We start from the raw sequence: 11758 nt of genomic DNA, 5'->3' as shown, positions 1-11758 counted from the left end.
GTATGTTCTCTCTGAGGCTGTTGAGCAGTTTAAATGTGTGAAGGGCATTTTAAGGGACTTTGAGTATGTTGTGCAGTATGTGAAAGGGATCTTTGTGACTGAAGTACATTAATATAAGTTTAAGTGAGTCTGAGAATGTGAAGGGTTAAAAACAATGTGTGAAAAATGGAGCTCTGGTATGATTAGTGGTATGATTAGATCCAATGAAAACTCTCCAGTTTTGGTACAATATGTACACCACTTTCAATTTGAGCACTGCCCATACTTAAAGTAGGAAGAAGATTCTTTTATTAATTACAAAAGTAAATTTAAAATAGAAGGAGACATATTTTCTAAGATAGCAGGGAAGATGGTGATAAACAATGGCCTCCAATCTAGGTAGTGTTCCATATTAAGATAAGCTGTACCAATAAGGGTAAAGTATGAATAGGGAATGAGAAAAGTAGACTGTGCTTTTTCTACAGATACAATACTCTGGAAAAGCTGCAGGGAAAATTCCAGATGATATCAACAAAAAAGCGTGCATGAACAACTAGCCTAGATATGGGTAAAAGAAATCAATGTTATTAGGCATAGATACATTTTATATATTAGAAAATTTTCTTATTAGTTTAAAATACTAAATGTTTACCTGACAAAGCAGCAGAACCTCCATTCTCAATATGCAATAGCACGGTGCACTAACTACCATGAAAGAATATTAAATACAAATAGATTTTAAATTATAAGGCAGTTGATGCATGCAATATATTGATTTCTATTTTCCTATCCACTACTTGTTTATGAGTAATTTGTGTGTTTTAAATGTGAAATAGAACTATATAGCTAATGGAAGGTTTTGTTTTATTTTTATTAAATTAAATCAGTTAAATAATAGCTTAAATAAACATAACTGGAATATGTGTAAAGAAAATTTTAGCTTTTCGATAACATCTTCTTTTTTAGTTTCTTTTGGCTGATCCCATTAGGGGTTGCCACAGCGGATCATCTTCTTCCATATCGTCCTGTCTTGTAAATCTTGCTCTGTTACACCCAGCACCTGCATGTCCTCTCTCACCACATCCTTCTCCCAACATACCCAGCATCTCTCCTCTGCACTATGTCCAAGCCAATGCAATCTTTCCATCCAACCTGAGCTGTCTCTCTAATGTACTCATGTCTAATCCTGTCCTTCCTCATCACACCCAATGCAAATCTTAGAATCTTTAACTCTGCTACTTCCAGCTCTCGCTTCTGCTTTCCAGTCAGTGTCACTGTCTTCAACCCCTATAACATAGCTAGTCTCACTACCATCCTGTAGACCTCTTTCATTCTTGCTGATACCTGTCTGTCACAAATCACTCCTGACACTCTTCTCCACCCATTCCACCCTGCCTACACTCTTTTTTTCACATCTCTTTAAGCTCATCCACCTTCGCCAACTCTACTCCTTACATCTTCACCATTCCACTGACCTCCCACTCATTCTCACAGATGTATTCTGTTTTGTTCCTACTGACCTTTATTCCTTTCCTCTCTAGAGCATATCTCCACCTTCTCAACCAGCTCCCTTCTATCGCTACAGATCACAATGTTATCAGCAAACATCATACTCCACGGGGACTCCTTTCTAATCTCATCTGTCAACCTGTCCATCACCATTGCAAATAAGAAAGGGCTCAGAGCTAATCCCTGATGTAATCCCACCTCCACGTTGAATGCATCCGTCACTCCAACCGCAGACCTCATCACTGTCACATTTCCCTCATACATATCCTGTACAACTCTTATGTACTTCTCTGCCACTCCTGACTTCCTCATACAATACCACAACTCCTCTTGAGGCACCCTGTCATATGCTTTCTCCAGGTCCACAAATACGCAATGCAACTCCTTCTGGCCCCCTGTATACTTCTCCATTAACACCCTCAGAGCAAACATCGCATCTGTGGTGCTCTTTCTTGAAAATATACTGCTGCTCACTAATCATAACCTCCCTTCTTTAACCTAGCTTCCATTACTCTTTCCCATAACTTTTTGCTGTGGCTCATAAAGTTTATCCTCCTGTAGTTACTGCAGCTCTGCACAGCCCCCTTATTCTTCTGCTCCACTCCTCAGGCATCCTCTCACTTTCCAAGATTCCATTAAACAATCTGGTTAAAAACTCCACTGCCATCTCTCCTAAACCATGCTTCCACAGGTGTGTCATCTGGACCAACAGCCTTTCCATTCTTCGCCCTCTACATTGCTGTCCTTACTTGCTCCTTGCTAACCCATTGTACTTCCTGATTCACTATCTCCACATCATCCAACTTTCTCTCTCATTCTCTTCATTCATCAGCCTCTCAAAGTACTTTTTCCATCTGCTCAACACACCATCCTCGCTTGTGAGTATGTTTCCATCATTATCCTTTATCACCCTAACCTACTGCACATCTTTCGCAGCTCGATCCCTCTGTCTAGCCATTTGGTACAGGTCCTTTTCTCCCTCTTTAGTGTCCAGCCTCTCATACAACTCATCATACGCTTCTTCTGTAGCCTTCGCCACCTCTCTTTTCACCTTGCACCTTATCTTTTTGTACTCTTGTCTACTTTCTGCATCTCTCTGACTATCCCACTACTTCTTTGCCATCCTGTTCCTCTGTATACTCTCCTGTACTTCCCCATTCAATCACCAGATTTCCTTTTCCTCCTTCCTCTGTCCAGATGTCACACCAAGCACTCTTCTTACTGTCACCTTTTCTACTTCTGTTGTAGTTGCTCAGCTGTCTGGTAACTCTTCACTACCACCTTCTCCCTAAACTCAATGTTGCAGTCTTCCTTTTTCAACTTCCACCATTTGATTCTTGGCTCTGCCCTCACTCTCCTCCTCTTCTTGATGTCCAACAGACCATCACCCTATGCTGCCTTACTACATTTTCACCTGCCACCACTTTTCAGTTTACAATCTCCTTCAGACTGAGTCTTCTGCATAGGATATAACCTACCTGTGTGCATCTTCCTCTAATCTTCTACGTCACCCTATGGTCTTCCCTCTTCTTAAAATACATATTCACCACAGCCATGTCAAATCCTTTTTGCAAAATCCACTATCATCTGATCTTCTTCATTTCTCTCCTTGACACCATACCTACCCATCACCTCCTTCTCCAACATGTCCATTGAAATCCACTCCAATCACCACTTTCTGTCCCTTGGGTACACAGTCCATTACTTTATTCAACTCACTCTAAAAATCTTCTTTCTCATCCATTGCACGCTCAACTTGCACTAACAACATTCATCATTACACCATCAATTTCAAGCTTCATAATCATTACTTTGTCTGACACTCTTTTCACCTCCAAAACACTCTTGACATACTGTTCCTTCAGAATAACCCTTATCCCATTTCTCCTTCCATCCACACCATGATAGAACAATTTGAGTCCACTTCCGATCCACCTGGCCTTACTCCCTTTCTTTTTAGTCTCTTGCATGCACAATACATCAATCTTCCTTCTCTCCATCATATCGGCTAACTGTTTCCCATTACCAGTCATACTGCCAACATTCAAAGCTCCTATCCTCAGTTCCACTCTCTTTACCTTCCTCCTGTTCTCCTGCCTCCGGACAAGTGTCCTACCTCTCCTTCTCCTTCTTCGGCCAACAGTAGCCCAATTTCTGCCAGCACCCTGTTGGCTAACAGTACTGGTGGCAGGCATTGTTAACCTGGGGCTCAACCAATACGGTATGGAAATTTGCATTGTTGTCCACATATTGATCTGGCAAAATTTTACACAGGATGCCCTTCCTGACGTAACCTTCCCCATTTATCTGGGCTCGGGACCGGCACGAAGAAACACACTGGTTTGCGCATCCCCTGTGACTGGGTTATGATCCTAAACTTAATCCAAAAACCCCAAATCATGATGGCAGCACTTTTTCTTGAAAAATGGAAAACAGCCCATTCGAAAATGTCTTTCTTCATAATTTAGATAATAACCAGAAACTATTTCAATACATGAATTTTCATATTTTATCAAACATCAAAGTCAGTGGTCATTTCACTTAGCCAAATAGGGCTAATTATGACCAATACTTTTTACACAACAAAATAACTTTTTTTTATATTTATATTTTCCCCATAAACTGTATATCTTTCTGATGTGTAGAAGAGACTCACACAGACACACAAACATTACTGCCTCCTTCTAAAGATCATCAATCATATGGGGCCAGTTTAGACTGACCAGTTAACCAAAGCAAAATACTGAATTATTTATACTTGAACTCACTTCTGCTCTTAATTTTCCTAAGTGATCAATTGAAGGATATTTAATCTAAATATACAGTTGGTTCAGACCTAACATACACACTTGTAGTCTAATATGTGGCAGATCATACATTTCGTGAAGGAGATAGAGTACATCAAGTGCATATTCTAGCTGTAGCTTGGAATGTACTCACACACAAAGATCACTAAGTAGAGACTTACTGACCAAGAAAGGATCATTGAAAGGAAACAACCTGTGCTTACTGCAGTTGAGGTAGAAGAAATCCAGAGAGCGACACAGCAGCCAAAAACACCCAGTGCTGCTCTAACAGTTAAGGAGATTGTGAAAGAAGCATATTGACCAATCCCTAAAAGTCTGAAAATAAGCAAAAAGTTATTATGGAGAAAGCAAAAAACCAATGGCCAATGATTATCAGCACTAAAGAATGCATCTCAAAAAGACCTCACACTGGCTGTGAAAGAAATGAACATTGTCCTAGACAGCGTGTGAACACAAAGTGATGAAGATGCTGCAGAATGATGATATCAAATTCTTTGGTACTTAAAGATACAGACAGATGAAATTCTGGGACAACCCATAACAGATATCACAAAAGTTGTGAAAACAGCCAGATTAAAAAGAAAGCAGTGGAAAAGACAGTAAATATCAAGACCTGGAAATAAAAAATGAAGTAATTTTGGGAGAAGGTAGTCACAAGGGTACCAATACTATTTGGAGCTCTGGGTGCCATTCCGAGGGACCTCGAGAAACACCTAAAGATGCAGGAGCTAAACAAGATAACAAGTTAGATGGAAAGCTGATGTTTGTCATTTGTGCCCTGCGGTGGGCTGGCGCCCTGCCCAGGGTTTGTTTCCTGCCTTTCGCCCTGTGTTGGCTGGGTTTGGCTCCAGCAGACCCCTGTGACCCTGTGGTTGGGATATAGCAGGTTGGATAATGGATGGATGGATGTTTGTCATTTGTATCTTACTGATAGTAAGGAGCTAATACTGTCACTTATTTTGGCTGTTTGGGTTAAGAAAATGAGTAGCTGTACATGGAAAACATGAATATTATGTATACTTCACTTTATACTTACTGTAGTTCAGACAGTGCTTCTTTTTGAATTATACCAAGCACTCTTTTTGAATATGATCATTGTTAAACATTGAACAGCAACTCATAATTGGTCACTGGTGCTTTACAGATGAATGGGCAAAGCACAGATAAAACAATTACATTTGGCTCAGTGAAAATGAAAGTAAAGTAATTTTATGTTTATTGGTATCTGTGCTGTGTATGTTGCAATTATGGCATTAAACGATATGTGAAATTGAGTAAGCATGGGCTAAAATCCAAACTCGTGTCTAAGGAAATAAAAAATAGTTCTTGACAGAAATTTTAAGATGTAACAAATTCTATTCAGAGAGAAGATGCATTGTGAACTTGAAAAAACATGGTCATTTTTTTTAGTATAGAGGTTATCGACAGGTTACAGTGTACCAACTGTTTTCTTTCTCGAGTACTTACCTTTGTTAGCCAATATAACTATATATCTATAAAAGAGCCAGAGTTATAGCCTATGACATTGAAGTTTCATTCGTTTATTGTTTATTGTAAGTCAATAATGATTAGATATCACCAACACACACTCACAAGTGCAAGGATCCATATCAGCTTGTTACAAGAGACTCTTTGTTTATTCTACTTTATTCACCCAATCAAATCCAGCAAGACCTGCAACGCATTAAAAAAATAAAAGTGTTCCAGATAAAAAGCCATCTCAGAAAATATCTCTGAATGTAGGCTTAGCACAATTTATCTTGTGCTATTACTAACCAAATTCTATTCTGTGCTCTTTATTCTTATGAGTTTTGGTCAAACTAAAAATCTAAGTGGACAACCTTGGAAATCTTTGAATAGGTCAGTTTTGGAAAATAATCTACCATCAAATGGCACAATGGAGTTACTTTCATGATGAGACCCACTTTCACAAATAGTGGGCTTATTTTAATTTTTCTTCTCTGAAGTACAACTTTGATGGTTTTCTGTCTTCAGGTTCTTGGAACAAAAGCACACCAAGAAACCTGGAGTTAAATACAACTATGACTGCCTGTCTATCTCCAAACTGATATCTTTTTCGATCTTTGTCCTGATTTGACTTTCCTTTTCACTTTTTTCATTCTAGATGTTGGCCACTACTCTCTTCTTAAACCACAAACCACAAAGTCATCACCTCAGATCACCAAAGTACCCCTATTAATAGATTTATATTCCTTAGTATTCTACTTCCACAAAAATCTCCCCAGAGTACAATCTGCAGATTAAATACATAAAATAGGTACATTATATAGCTTTTTTTTATATGGATTTGTCTATGTTGTGAATGTAATATGTGGTTTGATTAGTTCATGGACTGATAGACACTACATGCTACATCATAACACACCCAAAACTGGCATGGAATAGGAAGAGTGTTGTTTAAAGAAAAAGTTGAAGCTACCATTTAGTGCCTAGTTATATTTACAATGCCTTCAGAAAATATTTGAACCCCTTCACTTTATGCACATTTTGTTATATTGCAAGCTTATACTAAAATCATTAAATAATTTTTTTTCTTCATCAAGATTTTATTAAAATTTAAAAAAAAAAAAACAGAAACATCAGTTCACGCAAGTTTTCAAACCCATTACTTAATATTTTGTGGAAGCAATTTTGGCAGCGATAAAAGCTACATACATCTGTGATTTGGGGATTTTCTATCATTCTTCTCTACATATCCGCTCTGTCAGGTTGGTGTGAGACTGTCAGTAGACAATTACTGTATTTTCAGGTGTCTCCAGAGATTGTCTGGGTTTTGGCTGGGCTACTCAAGGACATTCAAAGTGTTGTTCCTAAGCCACTCCTGGGTTGTCTTTAATTTGTGCTTAGGGTCATTGTCCTGTTGGAAGATGAACCAGTCTGGTGTCCAGAGTGCTCCTGAGCAGGTTTTCATTAAAGATGTCTCTGTACTTTGCTCCATTCAGCTTCTCCTCAACCCTGACTAGTCAGTCCCTGCTGCTGATAAAACAACCTACAGCATGATGCTGCCACCACCATCCTTCACTGTTGGAATGTTACTGTACAAGTGATGAGCACTGCCTGGTTTCCTCTGGACCAAGTGCCTAGAACTGAGACCAAACACTTCAATCTCGCTTTCATCTTGCATTTCTCATACTCTGATGGTCATTTAGATGCCTTTTTGCAAACTTAAACCTAGTTTTCATGTGGCCACTCTACCTTAAAGCCTACATTAGTGGAGTACTACAGCTGTTATTGTTCTTCTGGAAGTTTCTCCCATCTCCACACAGGTTCTCTGGAACTCCGTCAGAGTTACTGTCTGGTTCTTGGTTACCACTTTTACCAAGGCTCTTCTTCTTCAGTTTCTCAGTTTGAGTGGATAGCCAGCTCCAGGAAGATCCATGGCTGTTCCAAATATATTCCATTTAAGAATTATGGAGGCTGTTATGAATTTTTTGTGTCCTTCTCCAGATCTGTGCCTCGACACAATTCTTCTCTAAGATCTGCAGGGAATTTCGTCAACCTCATGGCTTGGTTTTTGTTCTGATACAAATTGCCAGCTGTGGGAACCTCTATAGATAGTTGTGTGCTTTTTATAATCATGTCCAATCAACTGAATTTTCCACAAGTGGACTGCAAAGAAGGTGTAGAAACATCTCAGTGATCATCAATAGAATGCGATGCAGCTCTGTTCATTTTCAAGTGTCACAGCAAAGGGTCTGAATACTTGTGTCAATGTGATATTTCAGTTTCATAGTTTTAATAAATTTGCATAAATTCATAAAATCCTTTTTTAGCTTTTTCATTCTAGTTTATTGAGTATTGTTTGTTGAGAAAAAAAATGAAAAGATTTTAGAATAAGGCTATAACATAACAAAATGTGAAAAAAGTGAAGGGGATGGAATAGTTTCTGAAGGCAAGATGTTGTGACCGCTGCTGCAGGGGGACATGGCAGCCTTACAAAAAACCCCTCTTAAACAGTTTTTCAATGGGAAACAAACTCAATCTTACAGCTCCTCTTCACGGGATCAGCTGCAAGCTTGGTGCATGACGTGTTCCTCGCGCAGGGCTTCGAACATTCAAAAGGCCAATCTGCAGCCAACCTGAGGTCTCACTTTCCTGTCTCTCTTCCCCTTGGCTCTCTCAGCTCTAGCCGCTGCTACCAAGCTACTGTACCCCTTTGATGAAGAAGACTTTGTGTTCTTTTGAGCAGGAGTTGGGGCTGATGCATCAAGTTTGACAGCTGTTTCTTGTAAAGCCGGACTGCCTCTGAAAGAAACTTGTGTTTGTATCTGCCAGAACCACAATAAAGTTTCTACTCCTTGGAAAACCTGCTGTACCCTCCTGTGCAACTTTATGAACCAAGCTTGACAATATTTATGGTTCTAAGAGTATGTTGTGAGAAAAACAGCAACCACTTTGCCACTTAAAACTAAAACACTGCAAGTCACATACCTCAGCTCAATCAAGCACTTCAGGTACATTACAGCTTGACACAAAACAGCCTTACAACTTTCACCTTCACAAAAAATAGAACCTTTGAAACAGTGCAAACAAAAGGGTGGTGATTTCCAGTATTTCATGATAATTAATAGCTTCAAGACATGCTTCAGATCTCCTTAAGTGAGTTCCGTGTTGTGTACAAAGAGAGAATTGTTCTCTAAACAATTTCAGTTTCTCTTTCAGGGCCTTGCTTGAAGTTGTCTGGAAGAGTCAAGGCAGAAACACTAGGTTAGTATTTTACCGACTGCTGTCCTGCCAAAGAAGATGTTGCTGTGGAGTCTGTTGCATTTGCCATGCCAACTACAAAAGTAATAAAGAGAATTCTTTTCTTTATTATCAAGTAAAGGTAGAAACAAAGTGCAACAAGTTAACAAAGTGAGATATTTAAGCACAACTACAATTGTAGTTATTTTATAGTTCAGAATCTTGATTTTTATACCAAGGTTCTGAGCCATCTAATAGATGTTCTTCTTTTTTCTTTATAATTAGCCATTATTTCATTTAAATCCTTCATGAGATTTTAGCTCTGCCTTTAACAACATCATTCCCAAAACACTGAAGAACAAACTGTCCCTTCTTGGATTAAACTCATTACTTTGCATCTGGATTTTGGATTTCCTAACAAACAGGCCCCAGTCAGTCAGAATCCATGGCATTACATCTTCTATGAGTATTTTCAACACTGGCACCCCGCAGGGTTGTGTTTTGAGCCTGACCGTATACTCTGATGACCTATGACTGCCTGTCTCACTGTCCGAATAATCACATAGTGAAATCTGCAGATGACAAAGCGGTGGTAGAACGTGTCACTCATAATGATCAGTCTGCATGCAGGATGGAAATGGCTAAACTGGAGGCTTGGTGTAAGGATAACAACATTAACATCAATATCAAGAAAACTAAGGAAATGATTGTGGACTTTCGGTGGACTGGCACTCTCCCTCCTCTCCCTCTTTACATCAGCGGAGAAGATGTTGAAACGCTCACCTGCTTCAAATACCTAGTTGTGCATATTACAGATTACCTCTATTGGTGCTACAATTTGGCCTGTCTGGTAAAGAAAGCCCACCAACGCCTCTGCTTCTTGAGGAGGCTGAAGCAGGCTGGTTTGTGCCCCTCTATTCTGACCTCCTTTTACAAGTGTGTGGTAGGGAGCATCCTTACTTTCTGTATTATGGTATGGTACAGCAGCTACTCAGCTACAGACAGGAGAGCACTGCAATGGATGGTTAAGTCTACACAGTGGATCATCGGCAGCTGCCTACCCAGTCCTGAGGACATTTATAGCAGAAGGTGATTAAATAAAGCCTCTTCCCTTATGGAAGATGTCACTCATTCTGCACATGGACTGTTTGCCTCTGTCCCATTGGGCAGGAGATTGCGAAGCTTACGGGCTAGCGCTACCAGGTTGAGGAACAGCTTCTTCCTGGATGCTATTAGACTAATGAATACAATCACTAAATTTGACTGTACGCTCTGTGTGATTTATACTACACTTTGCATTTTGTTTCAGTAGTCTCATGTACTAAACTATTGCTACTACCTTTTGTACTTGCTGCTAATTACATGGCATACTGCAATAATATTTATTTTAGCCACAGTTATCTTATTGTATTTATGTATTAATGTCATTTTGTTCTATTTATCATTGATCTGTAATGTACCTTTATCACAAAGTGGGGTTATCGTGGGCACTGTTTAATTACCGGGACCTGAGTACTGAATTTTGTTTCTACACATGGATGCTGGAATGACAATAAAAGATCCTTGATGTTGTTTGTCAGTGTATATCCATTTATATAAAATATATTTTTAAACATTAGAATACTTCCTTTTAAAGACTCAAACAAAAAAAACATCTTTAGAAGTAATGTCCCAATATATGTGAGAATTGGGTAGCAGAATTTAGTGTCATATGTACATCTAAAATGTTTTCAGCTTAACAATAAAATAGTAATAAATGGTCTGATCACATCATTACTGTTAAATTCCCTTGGTTTGTGATTCAAGTGGCTATGCATTTCAGCCCATGCAACCAAGCATTGGAGAACCACTCAACCAGTGCTTCAAAGGTCCACAGAGAGTTCACAGCAGACTGCAGATGATATGCCAGAATATCTCATTCTTACTCTTTCAGAGAGAGAAAAAAGGTAGAGGAGAAAGCAAGTGTGTGTTGGAAAATAGTAGCAGACAGGCCTTCCACAAAAAAATTTGACAAAGAAGGATACAACATGATCTGCTGGGTTTACTGCCAAACTGAAACTAATGAACAGTAGACATAATCATCTAAGAATTTCACTGTAACCTGTACATAGAACAATATCAGTACTACTACTACTATTTAAAGTGATGACAACCTAAACTGTGACCCTTGCCTTTCTGCCTGTGTTCTCATTAAGAATGTTGTACAGATTGCTGTGTTGGCACCATGTGCATACCCAAAGGTCATTCCCACTAAAGTAGAAAAAGGGCTGCTTTCTGCAGATGACTTTCTATTCCGCAGCTGTCCTGGCCATTCAACCCAGCATCATTCTATGTGCATTGGTGACGACAAATGGGAAATTTGCCAAAGTGTTTTTTGCAGTGAATTTACTGGGTTCACTGGTGATCTTGCTTGCCAATTTTTTCCCTGAAAATTCATACTGTGGCCATTATAGGCACACCTTTTATCTGTGCTTCTCATGATGCTTTGTGTGGCCAGAGTGACATTATAGAGATATAGCGGCTAAATTCTGATGCACCACCTCTATCCCATCCTTACCAATGACCTGGTCCAGGCCAAGAGCATCCCTTCCATTCTTCACATACCCATCAGAGAGCTGTCAAGCAGCAATAACAGCCATGGTAGTGGAAATCTGATGGATGTGTGGAGAGATTTTCCTCCTGTCTCATCTCAGCCAGCAGCTGAAATACATGATGAGTGACAACCTGGTGTGCATTGGTGCACATGAGTCCATCCTCAT

The sequence above is a fragment of the Polypterus senegalus genome, chromosome 7 (assembly GCF_016835505.1).
Source record: "Polypterus senegalus isolate Bchr_013 chromosome 7, ASM1683550v1, whole genome shotgun sequence".
Classification (NCBI taxonomy): domain Eukaryota; kingdom Metazoa; phylum Chordata; class Cladistia; order Polypteriformes; family Polypteridae; genus Polypterus; species Polypterus senegalus.
The sequence above is the reverse complement of the archived record's forward strand: the minus strand, read 5'-3'. Positions refer to the sequence as shown.